This window comes from Nerophis lumbriciformis, linkage group LG04 (genome assembly GCF_033978685.3).
Source record: "Nerophis lumbriciformis linkage group LG04, RoL_Nlum_v2.1, whole genome shotgun sequence".
Classification (NCBI taxonomy): domain Eukaryota; kingdom Metazoa; phylum Chordata; class Actinopteri; order Syngnathiformes; family Syngnathidae; genus Nerophis; species Nerophis lumbriciformis.
This window is the reverse complement of record NC_084551.2, coordinates 44,285,564-44,300,262: the sequence shown is the minus strand read 5'-3', so window position 1 is coordinate 44,300,262 and position 14,699 is coordinate 44,285,564. Positions and strand designations below refer to the sequence as shown.

Genomic DNA, 14,699 nt, shown 5'->3' with positions numbered 1-14,699 from the left:
GCAACGTCACGTGATCTGCTACGCCTTTGAACGTGGTCTGCAACGTTACGTGGTCTGCTACGTCTTTGAACGTGGTCCGCAACGTTACATGGTCTGCTACGTCTTTGAATGTGGTACGCAACGTTACGTGGTGTGCCACGTTTTTGAACATAGTTAGCCACGTCATTTAACGTAGTCCGCCACGTTATTGAATGTGGTCAGCCACCTTTTTTAATGTGATCTGCTACGTCATTGAACGTGGTCCGCAACATTATGTCGTCTGCTACGTCTTTGAAAGTGGTCCGCATCATTTAACATAGTCTGCCACGTCATTGAACATAACGTAGTCTGCCACATCTTTGAACATGGTCTGCTAGTCTTTGAACGTGGTCCGACACCTCATTTACCATGGCCCTATGAGTTTGATACCCCTGTGTTAGCTCATAGCTTGCACTTCCAAATTGTGACTTCAACGTTAGAATTTTTACTTAACGATGTAAGGATCCCTACTAAATTAGAAATTTTACATCTCCAATTTTAGAAATCCAAAATTTTGACGAAATAGATTTTTGCATTAGTTCCCAATTACGTTACATTCAGAGTTAGACGCAGCGTCTATAAACACAGTTCGAGCCAAACGACAAGATTAGACTTTATTCTTTCTTTGCCATTTGTTCCCCCTTTTGACTAAACAGGTTTTTAAATTGGTTTATGAATTTTGATGTTGACAATGTTCGTCGAGGTAAAAAACCGATACGATAATGATGAGCATAGAAATTCTTCCATCGCTCTCCACACTTTGACTGGAAAGTAACAATTCACATTTTTGTCTCGGGAATTACGATGTCGAAATAAGAATTGCCGATGCAAAAATGTATGAGACTAATGAAAACATTAACATTTGGAAATGTTAATTTAGTTCAGAGATGGAAAGTTCTCAGACTAAATTTGTGTTCTGACACTAGTCCGAATTTTCATTTCAAAGTCGGAAATTATTATTGTACACATTTGAGCCAAACTTTTTTTGTTGCTATTTAAATCCAATCGTGACTGTTTTTATAATTTTTTAACAGCTTTACATTACATAAACTATGGCTGCTGGTTTGCGTGTGACAGTGACGTTCAGAGATGACTTGTAAAAGTAATGATATACTTAATGAACATGATTGCTGAACATTTGACTCTTCAGTTGTACAGAAAAGCTGACTCCTCATAAATCACTGTGTGGACTTGCGAGGAAGCTGTCATGCAATCATCCCTTCATGAGACCATCAATAAAATGTTGACATCTTTTGGACTGTGTTGGATGGAACACACTGAGGAGGAAGTGCCTTTGCTTCAATCATTCAGTTTAGAGAATAGGTAACTAAAGTCAGGGGGTGTCCGGATCCGACTAAAGCCTGGATGCGCGGCTTCTCAACTTGGTACAATCCTTTGACAATGGGATTTAATCAGTGTCCTGGGGGCCAAATCCATCCTGGGGATGATACCATGCCACCCTCCAGGTTCAGTTCAAAACTTGGGTATTTTTGCAGCAAATTCCTAAAATCACTAGGGTGCTCCTGTTGTATGGAGCATCTTGGATCACTGTAAACACAAACTGATCCTTGCATGACATTTTAACCTTGCTAGCAAACAGAAAACTGGGTTCCAAACTTGTGATTTACATAACTACGGCGTTCCTCAATGCACCCCTTTAGGTCCTCAGCTCTTTGACAGAATTGTTTTCTTAAATGTGTTTTATCTAACTAAGGTGTTGCTGTAGCGTGTTTATACTCCAGAAGTAGTTAGTAGTCATTTGTTCAACTTCTTACAAGTGGTGTTCCTCAAGGTTCTATTTTAGGTCCTCTTTTTCATCACTTGGGCTATTCAACTGGTGGCCCGCAAGTTCAGTTTGAAAAACTGGGTCCTTACAAACAGCAGAGCGTTCCTGTAACTCCGATAAAATAGACCAAAATTAGATGTCAACTGTAGAGGCTGGTTCTCCGAAGTATACCAAATAAGACTAATCGTAATAGGGAAAAGTCTGTCCCTCCGTCCTTACCTTTCTGGAAATGTGGTCTGGGTTGTGTCTTCCTGGTTTAGAGATGGTGCATTTTCTACTTACGAGTTAGGTTTTGTTCAATTGTGTGGTTATATCAGTGCTTCTCAAATCGGGGGGATGCTTTATCAGTATCATGCTTCAAACCCAGCTTCAAAAATCTGTGCACTACAAAATGTGCTCACAGTAGCTATTAATCCTTACTTTCTCATTTTAAGTAAAATCTGCACAAATATTTTTATACATTTTTGTTTTGTATTTGAAAGTGTTTTATATATGGTGCTGATTGATTTGAATTTATTATTATAAATGTAGTTTCATTGTATTTTTCATTATCAAATGGTTGAAGTCGGTCAAATTTTTTTACCATTTAAATTACATTTTTAAAGTTTAAATAAAGATTACATTTTTTTATTTTTATGTACCCTGTCTTCCGCCCGAATGCAGCTGATATAGGCTCCAGCGACCCCGAACGGGACAAGCGGTAGAAATTGGATGGATGGATGGATTTTTTAATTTCAGGCAAATTGATGCACTCTAAATCTTTCCTGTTACAGAATAAACAACTTATTTTTTTCTCCATTTTTTTAATGTTAAGGATGCAATTTTATGCAGTGGTGTACTTACAACAATCTTTCAGAAAATACACTATTTGTAGTAACGGAGTGGGGGATGCGTAGCAAAATAATTGAGAAACACTGGGTTATATCACAAACACGTGCACAAACAAAGCATATTTTGGTAGATTTATTTATATCATGCACTTTCAGGGTTTAAGATTACAAAGAAGACCTGCTCAGTGGCCTTGTGGTTCGAGTGTCCACCCTGTGACTGGAAGGTCCTAAGTTCATACCAAAGACTACAAAAATGGGACCCGTTGGCTCCCTGCTTGGCACTCAGCATCAAGGGTTGGAATTGGGGATTAATTCACCAAAATGATTTTCCCGAGCTGGCCACTGCTGCTGCTCACTGCTCCCCTCACCTCCCAGGGGGTGAACATGGGGATGGGTCAAATGCAGAGGATAATTTCGCCACACATACTGTGTGTGACTATCGTTGGGACTTTTAACTTTAAGACTGAAAACGTTAATAATTTGATTGCAACACTAAATTGGCCCTAGTATGTGAGTGTGAATGTTGTCTATCTGTATTGGCCCTGCGGTGAGGTGGCGACTTGTCCAGGGTGTACCCCGCCTTCCGCCCGAATGCAGCTGAGATAGGCTCCAGCACCCCCCGCGATCCTAAAAGGGACAAGCGATAGAAATGGGATGGATGGATGGATGGATGCAATGCTATTGACCTAAAAGACTTTCCCGCTACCTAATTTCATTTTAGGTCGCATCAATCATCAAAAGAAGCATGCAAAATCCTGGATGGACTTATTTATCATAGTATTAATTGTTTTTATTATAAGGACTAGGATACTCATGGCGGGAATCAGGCGTGAGTGTTACGCGCCTGTGCATGCGCACGATGACGTAGAGGACTGAGGTCCAGATTGTAAGGGGAGGGCGGGGCTTCGGTGAATCGGTGCTTCGTCTACGACGGGGCGCGTTTGAACATTATAATACATGTATGTTTGTTTTCCATGGTTTCATAACGCCGTTTTTTAGTGTAATTTAGGTGACGTCCTGTTTACGTGAAGATTGACAGCCGTCCTAGCAGAGAAGAAGGTACAGCGGAAGATTCCCATTTGGACCATTTTTTTTCTTTTATTTGATGCTATTTCTCAACAAGGTGCTCCGGCAGCTGCCCTGGAGGACCCAAGTGCTCATTTACCCGCCTGGTCCGATCTAAAGTAAGTCCACTTTGCATCGGTATACGACGTCCTCCCCCGGCTCCCCGGTTCGGCGCAGTGACGTGATTCATATTGGCGGTACGGTCACGTGATACGCGCCACAACTGAACCAAGGAGGTGTCGATGGGCTACCGAGCGTTTCCTCTCGGCTCGGCTCGGTTCGGCTCGCGCGCGGCCTCAACACCAGCTCCATCCATCCCGGTGGCACCCTCCCCGTGACCCCTCGCGCACGCGCCGAACGCAACATCCGAGCCTATACGTGCACGTCCTTTTTGCGTACTTCTGGTGGTTGCAAAGTGCTTGGTTCCCACGCAGCTTCCGGCATCTTAAAGGCGAGTGTGAGACGCGCGTGACAGGTGCATCAATATCATGGCGATACAATATATCGCTTTATATCGATAACCCGGTCGCTGGTGGTATCACCGATACCCAGTTTGAGTCTTACCTTTTCTCATTGACTCCTGCAATTCATGATCAGTGCGATACTGTTAGCACGCATCTCAACATCAGCGTAAGTGAATATGCAAACAATTATTATTGCGATATTTACAGTCACAGACTGACAAATCAAAGGATATATATTTTTTCCAACTAACTAGAAAATGCAGTTTCGGTAGAAATTACGTGTGAATGCTAAGGAGCCAAAGCTAAACGGAAATGCTAACAGTTCGCACGCTAGTCAGGTGGCGTCAAGTAACAAAAACAAGGAGCAAAATAAGCTAAGAAAAGCTAGCATGCTAACAGTTAGCGTTGACACTGCGGCATATACCTGCCAAATTAGCTACAAAAGCTAGAATGTTGATGTTAGCATGCTATAATTCCAACTGTAACATGTGGCAAGTACCAAAATACATTACTCTGAGGTGTGTGCCTGAAAAATGTGTTTATAATGTTGCATTAAGTACCAAAAAGTGGGTTAGGTGTTTACCTAAAAAATAAGCTAAAAAGAGATAACATGTGTTATGCTAACAGTTGCATGCTTGCAGTTAGTTACAGTGAAATACCAAAATATATGACACTGAAGTGTATACCTACTAAATTAGAAAAAAATAAAACAAGACATTCGACACTTAAGTGTATGCCTGCATAATTAGCTAAAAAAAAAGCTGGCATACTAACGTTATCATGCTAGCAGGATTAGTTTGTCAAGTAACAATATATTTGACACTGAAGTGTATACCTGCATAATTAGCTAAAAAAAACCTAGCATACTAACGTTAGCATTCTAGCAGGTATTGTTCGTCAATTAACAATTTATTTGACACTGAAGTATTTACCTGCAAAATTAGCTGAACAAAGCTAGCACACTAATTTTAGAATGCTTAAAAAATAGCTATGGGCCGCACTTTGCACACTCCTGGTCTCTAAGATCAGTTGTCTGTCTCACCAATTTATCATGATACTCCGACGATGCAGTTAACATGTATCACAAAATCAGCAGTAATGAAGAGAAAACCTATATAGAAACAATTGTCTCGTCATAATTGCAATATTTTTTTTGGAATACTGTTAGCAAGTATCTTGATGTTGACACAAATGGAGAGAAAACATAAATAAATAGTTATATTTTCATTATTGCAATATTTTGGAGCAGTACGGTTAGCGATTTTCACAATATTAGCATAAATGAAGTGAAAACTTTTATAGAAATATTTGTCTTGCCATCATTGCAAAACATTTTAGCAATACCTTTAGCAAGTCTGTGATTTTAGCACAAATGAAGTAAAAACTTATATAGAAATATTTGTCATTATTGTGATATTTTTAGGCATTACTGTTAGCAAGTTTCACAGTATTAGCAAAAATGAAGAGAAATAGAAGCAGTTGGTTTGCCATAATTGCAATATTATTCCACTAATACTGTTAGCAATTCTCAATATATTAGCATAAACAAAGAGACAACATATAGAAAGAGTTGTCTTGGCGTTATTACGATATTATTCCAGCAATACTGTTGGCAAGTGTGACGATATCAGCATAAATGAAAGTAAAACATATACAGAAATAGTTCTCTTGCCATCATAGTGATATTTTCTAGCACTACTGTTAGCATGTATCACAACATTAACATACATGAAGAGTACAGATAAAGTATATAGAAATACTTGTATTGACAATATTGAGATGTTTTTTGGCCACACTGTTAGCAAGTTTTTCAATATTTGCATAAATGAAGATAAATAGAAATAGTTGTTTTGCCATTTTTGTGATATTTTTTGGCAATACTGTTAGCATCTATCACGATGTTAGCATACATGAAGACAACACAAAGTATATAAAAATACTTGTCTTGACAATATTGAGATATTTTTTGGCCAAACTGTTTCACAAGTTTTACAATATTAGCATACAATAAATAGGTGATTTTCCATTATTGTGATATTTTTATCAATACTGTTAGCATGTATCACGATATTAGCTTGCATGAAGAGAACACACATTTTTATTCCATCAATACTGTTAGCGACTATCAAACCTTCATTAAACCCACAGGAAACGTTTTAAGCAACATTATAAATAGAACTTATATAGAAATATTTGTCATTATTGCAATATTTTTCGGCAATACTGTTAGCAAGTTTCACAGTATTAGCAACAATGAAGAGAAAATAGAAGCAGTTGGTTTGCCATAATTGCAATATTATTCCACTAATACTGTTAGCAATTTTCAATAAATTGTCATAAATCAAGAGAAAACATACAGTCGTGGTCAAAAGTTTACATACACTTGTAAAGAACATAATGTCTGTCTTGAGTTTTCAATAATTTCTACAACTCTTATTTTTTGTGATAGAGTGATTGGAGCATATACTTGTTTGTCACAAAAAACATTCGTGAAGTTTGGTTCTTTAATGAATTTATTATGGGTCTACTGAAAAGGTGACCAAATCTGCTGGGTCAAAAATATACATACAGCAATGTTCACCAATCAATCAATCAATCAATCAATGTTTATTTATAAAGCCCTAAATCACCAGTGTCTCAAAGGGCTGCACAAGCCACAACGACATCCGCAGTACAGAGCCCACATAAGGGCAAGGAAAAACTCACAACCCCAATGGGACGTCGATGTGAATGACAATGAGAAACCTTGGAGAGGACCGCATTTGTGGGTGACCCCCCCCCCCTCTAGGGGAGTCTGGATGCAGTGGACGTCGAGTGGGTCTGACATGATATTGTGAAAGTCCAGCCCATAGTAGATCTAACATAATAGTGAGATCCAGTCCATAGTGGGGCCAGCAGGAGACCATCTTGAGCGGAGACGGGTCAGCAGCGCAGTGATGTCCCCAACCGATGCACAGGCGAGCGGTCCACCCTGGGTCCCAATTCTGGACAGCCAGCACTTCATCCATGGCCACCGGACCTGTGTCCCCCCCATCCTCCACAAGGGAGAGGGGGGCAGAGGAGAAAAGAAAAGAAACGGCAGATCAACTGGTCTAAAAAGGGGGTCTATTTAAAGGCTAGAGTATACAAATGAGTTTTAAGATGGGACTTAAATGCTTCTACTGAGGTAGCATCTCTAACTGTTACCGGGAGGGCATTCCATAATACTGGAGCCCGAATAGAAAACGCTCTATAGCCCGCAGACTTTTTTTGGGCTCTGGGAATCACTAATAAGCCCGAGTTCTTTGAACGCATATTTCTTGCCGGGACATATTGTACAATACAATCGGCAAGATAGAATGGAGCTAGACCGTGTAGTATTTTATACGTAAGTAGTAAAACCTTAAAGTCACATTTTAAGTGCACAGGAAGCCAGTGCAGGTGAGCCAGTATAGGCGTAATGTGATCAAACTTTCTTCTTGTCAAAAGTCTTATCAGCCGCATTTTGTACCAACTGTAATGTTTTAATGCTAGACATAGGGAGACCCGAAAATAATACGTTACAGTAAGCGAGACGAGACGTAACAAACGCATGAATAATGATCTCAGCGTCGCTAGTGGACAAAATGGAATGCATTTTAGCGATATTACGGAGATGAAAGAAGGCCGTTTTAGTAACACTCTTAATGTGTGACTCAAACGAGAGAGTTGGGTCGAAGATAATACCCAGATTATTTACCGAGTCGCCTTGTGTAATTGTTTGGTTGTCAAATGTTAAGGTGGTATTATTAAATAGATGTTCGTGTCTAGCAGGACCGATAATCAGCATTTCCGTTTTCTTGGCGTTGAGTTGCAAAAAGTTAGCGGACATCCATTGTTTAATTTCATTAAGACACGTCTCCAGCTGACTACAATCCGACGTTTTGGTCAGCTTTAGGGGCATGTAGAGTTGGGTGTCATCAGCATAACGGTGAAAGCTAACACCGTATTTGCGTATGATGTCGCCTAGCGGCAGCATGTAGATTTTAAAGAGTGCAGGGCCAAGAACTGAACCCTGGGGAACTCCACACGTTACCTTAACATAGTCCGATGTCACATTGTTATGGGAGACGCACTGCATCCTGTCAGTAAGATAAGAGTTAAACCAAGACAAGGCTAAGTCTGACATACCAATACGTGTTTTGATACGCTCTAATAAAATATAATGATCGACGGTATCGAAAGCAGCGCTAAGATCAAGAAGCAGCAACATAGATGCCGCATCAGAATTCATTGTTAGCAATAGATCATTAGTCATTTTTGCAAGGGCTGTCTCCGTAGAGGGATTTGCCCTGAAACCAGATTGAACAGGTTCACAGAGATTGTTTGACACTAAGTGTTCATTTAGCTGCTGTGCAACAATCTTTTCGAGGATTTTCAAAATAAACGGAAGGTGGGACACCGGCCGGTAGTTATCATGAGGTCAGGATCGAGCTTTGGTCTTTTGAGCAGAGGATGAATAACCGCTTTTTTGAATGCTAGGGGAACAGTGCCAGAGGAAAGTGATAAGTTGATAATATTTAGCACTGATGGACCTAATAATACAAAAAGCTCCTTGATAAGTTTCCCAGGAAGTGGGTCAAGTAATCATGTTGTTTGTTTTATCCCATTAACGCCTTAACAATTCCTCTAATGTTATTTCATCAAAAAGAGAGGGACTATTTTGGAGGGCAGTGTGTTAATATTTGGTTACATGTCCCTTGGCAAGTTTCACTGCAATAAGGCACTTTTGGTAGCCATCCACAAGCTTCTGGTTTAATTTTTGACCACTCCTCTTGACAAAATTGGTGCAGTTCAGCTAAATATGCTGGTTTTCTGACATGGACTTGTTTGTTCAGCATTGTCCACACGTTTAAGTCAGGACTTTGGGAAGGCCATCCTAAACTCTTAATTCTAGCCTGATTTAGCCATTCCTTTACCACTTTTGACGTGTGTTTGGGGTCATTGTCCTATTGGAACACCCAACTGCGCCCAAGACCCAACCTCCGGGCTGATGATTTTAGGTTGTCCTGAAGAATTTGGAGGTAATCCTCCTTTTTCATTGTCCCATTTACTCTCTGTAAAGCACCAGTTCCATTGGCAGCAAAACAGGCCCAGAGCATAATATTACCACCACCATGCTTGACGGTAGGAATGATGTTCCTGGGATTAAAGGCCTCACCTTTTCTCCTCCAAACATATTGCTGTGTATTGTGGGGCCAAACAGCTAAATTTTAGTTTCATCTGACCACAGAACTTTCCTCCAGAAGGTCTTATCTTTGTTCCTGTGATCTGCAGCAAACTGTAGACGAGCCTTAAGGTGACACTTCTGGAGCAAGGGCTTCCTTCTTGCATGGTAGCCTCCCAGTCCATGGCGATGCAAAAGACGCTTGACTGTAGACACTGACACCTGTGTTCTAGCAGCTTCCAATTCATTGCAGACCTGCTTTTTGGTGGTTCTCCGTTGACTCTTGATCATCCTGACCAATTTTCTCTCAGCAGCAGGTGATGGCTTGCGTTTTCTTCCTGATCGTGGCAGTGGCAAAACTGTGCCATGCACTTTATGCTTACGAACAATTGTCTGCACAGTTGCTCTTGGGACCTTAAGCTGCTTTGAAATGGCTCTAAGTGACTTTTCTGACTTCTTCAAGTCAATGATTAGTTTTTTCAGATCTGTGCTGAGTTCCTTTGACTTTCCCATTGTCGCGTTTGTAACCGAGTCTAATGACTGCATCACATGAGCCCTGTTTAAATGGGCTCAGAGAAGTCAACAGGTGTCGTCAATCATAATCACTCACATGAAGTTAAGAGGTCATGCCATGAAGCTAATTTGATTTGATTGTATCTTTTCTACATCACCAAAATTGATAATGTATGTTGCTGTATGTATACTTTTGACCCAGCTGATTTGGTCACATTTTCAGTAGACCCATAATTAATTCATCAAAGAACCAAACTTTATGAATGTTCTTTGTGACAAACAAGTATGTGCTCCAATCACAAAAAAATAAGAGTTGTAGACATTATTGGAAACTCCAGACATTATGTCCTTCACAAGTGTATGTCAACTTTTGACCACGACTGTTTATAGAAATAGTTGTCTTGGCGTTATTACGATATTATTCCAGCAATACTGTTGGCAAATGTGACGATATTAGCATAAATGAAAGTAAAACATATACAGAAATAGTTCTCTTGCTATCATAGTAGGGGTGTAACGGTACAAAAAAATTTCGGTTCAGTACGTACTTCGGTTTAGAGGTCACGGTTCGGTTCATTTTCGGTACAGTAAGAAAACAACAAAATGTAAAATTTTTGGTTATTTATTTACCAAATGTGTAAACAATGGCATAACATACATATATACGCAGGGTCCATTGCCAGGGTTAATGTGGTCAAAGTATATAAAATAAAAACTAAATAAGATAAGGCTCAGAATGGTTTCTTAACAAAACCTTTCTACATATAAAGTGCTTTTTTTCATTGATTGATTGAGACTTTTATTAGTAGATTGCACAGTACAGTACATATTCTGTACAATTGACCACTAAATGGTAACACCCGAATACGTTTTTCAACTTGTTTAAGTCGGGGTCCACGATAATCAACATTAAACTGCCTCAAATTGTTGCTCAGATTAAATAAAATGACAAAACTTGTCTTCTATATTTAAAAAGTGCAACATTAAACAGTTTCAAGTCAACTCAGCCTCAGATTAGCTTTTCTCTCCCTCCCCCCCAGCCTGGCTAACTTGGCAGTAAGAGGATATATGGGCTCATTGTTCTTCCACCATAGAAGTGGGTCAAAATCTAGTTTTTAAAACAATATGGTCTTAAATCTGCTGCTATAAAAACATTTGTTATTGCTTTAGCTCTGCCTGACTCGCCGAGGAGAGGCTGCTTGAATGCGGTGGGAGTTGTTTGCTCGTCTTTATCTTTGTTGAAGCTATGTTCACTTGGGGGTGGTGACGCTTCAAATGGGTTACCATGTTTGACGTGTTGGCAGAAGCATACTTTACCGCTGCTGAACAATGTCGGCAAACCTCCGTCCTCCATTATTGTATCGCACCGTGCAGCCAAATTGTTCCCAAACGGGAGATCTTAACGAGGCAGAAGGGTCTTCCAGCTCTGGCTTTTATATGTTGTCGTAGCCCGGTCGTTGCTAGCATGCCGTGTGTTGTGCCTCGGTATGCATTGTTTACACAACGTGCGGTGTGCTACTTAATATGTCCGTGTGGAAACTCGTTCGGTACACCTCCGGACCGAACCGAAACCCCCGTACCGAAACGGCTCAATACAAATACACGTACCGTTACACCCCTACATCATAGTGATATTTTCTAGCAATACTGTGAGCATGTATCACAATATTAGCATAAATGAAGAGTACACATAAAGTATAAATAAATACTTGTCTTGACAATATTGAGATATTTTTGGCCACAATGTTAGCAAGTTTTACAACATTTGCATGAATGAAGATAAAATAGAAGTAGTGGTTTTGCCATTATTGTGATATTTTTTGGCAATACTGTTAGCATCTATCGCAATATTAACCTACATGAAGAGAACACAAAGTATATAAAAATACTTGTCTTGACAATAATGGGATATTTTTTTGGCCACACTGTTAGCAAGTTTTACAATATTAGCATAAATGAAGATAAAACATATATAGCAATAGTTTTTCCATTATTGTGATATTTTTTATCAATACTGTTAGCATGTATCATGATATTAGCATACATGAAGAGAACACATACATTTCTATTTCCATCGATACTGTTAGCAACTATCAAAGCTTCATTAAACCCACAGGAAACGTTTCAAGCAACATTTAAAACATTTTTAAATAAGACGTTAACTGCTTTATAATAAAACCGATATAAAGTAAAACCACTCAGCCTTTGAAGGCATGTAATGTAGAAGAAAAACAGCGTTATTGTCACCTGATATCATGAGGTGCCAGACCCTTTCTTACCTCATGACAAGTTCCATTATTGGTTCCATGGCAGTGATTCTCAGGGGTACGCCGGCTCCATGTAGTGGTACGCCAAAGAATCAGTCAAATATTCAAAGGCAGTGGTACTGTTCAAACTGTGTGTAATGTTACAGTGGCCAAAAATATTAAATATAGTTGTAAATAAAACTTCTGCCTTGTTTTTAATGAATACTTAGGCCTACTATGCTACTGTATTTTAATATTGGTCATTATACACTTGGAGAGCCAAGTGTTTTCTGAGGTGGTACTTGGTGAAAAAAGGTTTGAGAACCAGTGTTTTTGGTAATCATCATTGTTGTGTATGACTATATGACAACCTGACTGAAGGGAAAAGTTCATTATAACAACAAATACCGCATGAATCCATGTTTAGATGTTTCTATTATAGGATATGATGACACATATTTTAATGTAAAAATCACAACACGTTTTACAAATGTGGGTTCTGGTCCACACCTAATGTTTGTTTCCTGTCGCCTCACTTTGCTGTCCTATAACGGACACAAAGTAGTTGTTCCCATCTATACGCTATTATTATTATTACTGTTATTATATTAAAATTAGTTCCTGGAGTGTGCTGAAGTCTCTAATTTCCAATCAATATTTCACATCAGAGCTAGCGCGGTGTTGAATGGCAAGCCTGTGTATTGGTCCCAAAATAAACCTAAGTGTATTCAGTCTATTTTAGTGCAGAAAGTGTTTGCATAAGAGTATGAATATTTTAAGGAGGAGCACCCATCAGTGGGTCGCAGTGTTCCGGTGCAGAGATGGGGGGCGCTGTCCGTGGTTCTGAAGCTTTAATTGCATTTTTAGCTGGAGGCCAGTTGACATGCACTCCTCGTCCATCCTCCACCCCTTCGTGCTGGAGAATTTACAGGCCGCTTTGCTTTCATCCGGCCCGGTGTGTGATGTGCTGCCTTTAATGACTCCCGGTGGGCTATCCCGCTCGACTTCCTCCGCGGAACTCAAGAAAATATTGTGGCGAATGTGCGTGTTCGTCTCCAGCAGCTTTTGACTGTCTTCCACCGGCAAGCCTCGTTGCCATCTGTCTCCCTCACGGAGGTGCGTTTTCATTTTTAGGTCCCACCCCACCTCCTTCATCTCTCTCACACACACACACACACACACACACACACACACACACACACACACACACACACATACACACACACACACACACTTCATCTCATTTGAAGTTTCCGAGTGTTTCACAAAGAAATACTTTGTTATTCCAAAGTGCAAATGAGCAGCTATTTTTAGCACTTGAGGCTCCACACACTCGTGGGACTAGAGCAAGGTGTCCAAAGTGCGGCCCGGGGGCCATTTGCTGCCTGCAGCTATTTTTTTAACGGCCCGAAGCACATCCTTAAAATAATATTCCAAAAAAAAAATGGGGGAATAAAAGAGCGAATGTAACGAGAAAAAGTTGTAATGTTGACAGCCATGCAGGCTGTTTATTCTTGCTCAAAAAATAATGTTTTGAGCTATTGAAGGCTCCAATATTCCACTTTGAAATATTTTTGAGGAAAATAATGCATATTTTGAGTTTTTGACATAAAACCTGTGTTTTCAATGACAAAAACGGCATAAAGCCACCTCTCTTTGTTTATAATGTATATTTTCTGCTGGATCTACTCTCTATTTTTATGCTGCCCTTTTTTGCTGCAGCTGTTACATATAAAAATATAATATAGTATACATATCAGTATATATTATATATTGTATATATAATATGTAAATTGAGAACTTTGCCTTCCGGCTCAGCTCCTTCATATATTACATATATGTTATATTTGATATTGCTACTATGGTACATTTTTAGTCTATAGCTGCTTTATCCTTTCCACCCTTACCCTTTCCACCCTTTGTAACTGAGCTACCGTGTGGAACAATTTCCCTTGTGGATCAATAAAGTTTGTCTAAGTCTAAGTCTAAAACGAAAACATATTATAAAAATTACAAAACCTTATAATTGATGGATAGATCTGAAGTTGAGCTCGAGATTAAAAAAAAAAAAAAGTGGTATTGCGTGACTTTTTTAACTCTTTAATGAGAGGGGGCCCTTTTGGATCCCTGAGAATATTAGTGTTTTTGTTTTTTCTAAAACTGTCTTTGCTCAAAAAATAATAAATCAAAATCAATGTTGTTATGAATTATTGACATATTTAGGGCTACAATTAATAATCAAATATTGGAAGAAATATTGCATATTTTGTGTTTTACCATAAAAAAAGTTTTCAATGACAAAAACGACATATACCGGTATATATATTTTTAAAATGTATTCATTTATTTATAGCCTATACATCTATATGTGTACATATTATGTTAATATAATGTATATATAATTAATAATCAATATAATTGGATATTAAGAGTATGTGAAAGTTTGACTTCCACCTTGTTTACTTCCGTAACAACCTCCTTAAAGTTTTGTAATCAATCAGAAATATCAAGCAGCTAAAATGCGCCAAACGTGAATAAGTGTAGAGTGTTTTGCGTTTTTCTCATCATGCTTTGTAATGGATTTAAATGGGT

At 39.1% G+C, this 14,699-nt stretch overlaps 1 protein-coding gene across 9 annotated transcripts in view; it reads left to right on the top strand.

The window, feature by feature from the left end:
* Positions 1-3,536: 3,536 nt before the first annotated feature.
* gabbr1a (gamma-aminobutyric acid (GABA) B receptor, 1a) overlaps positions 3,537-14,699 on the top strand; it is a 204,737-nt gene continuing 193,574 nt past the window's right edge. For 4 of the 9 annotated variants that reach the window (XM_061955976.1, XM_061956011.1, XM_061956005.1 and 1 more), the window contains exon 1: positions 3,546-3,818. The gene's annotated coding sequence lies outside the window, so the exon portion shown is untranslated. Of the gene's footprint in view, positions 3,819-4,273; positions 4,330-13,205; positions 13,224-14,699 lie in introns of those variants that run through there. The other 5 variants (XM_061955983.1, XM_061955960.1, XM_061955968.1 and 2 more) reach the window with 4 other exon arrangements.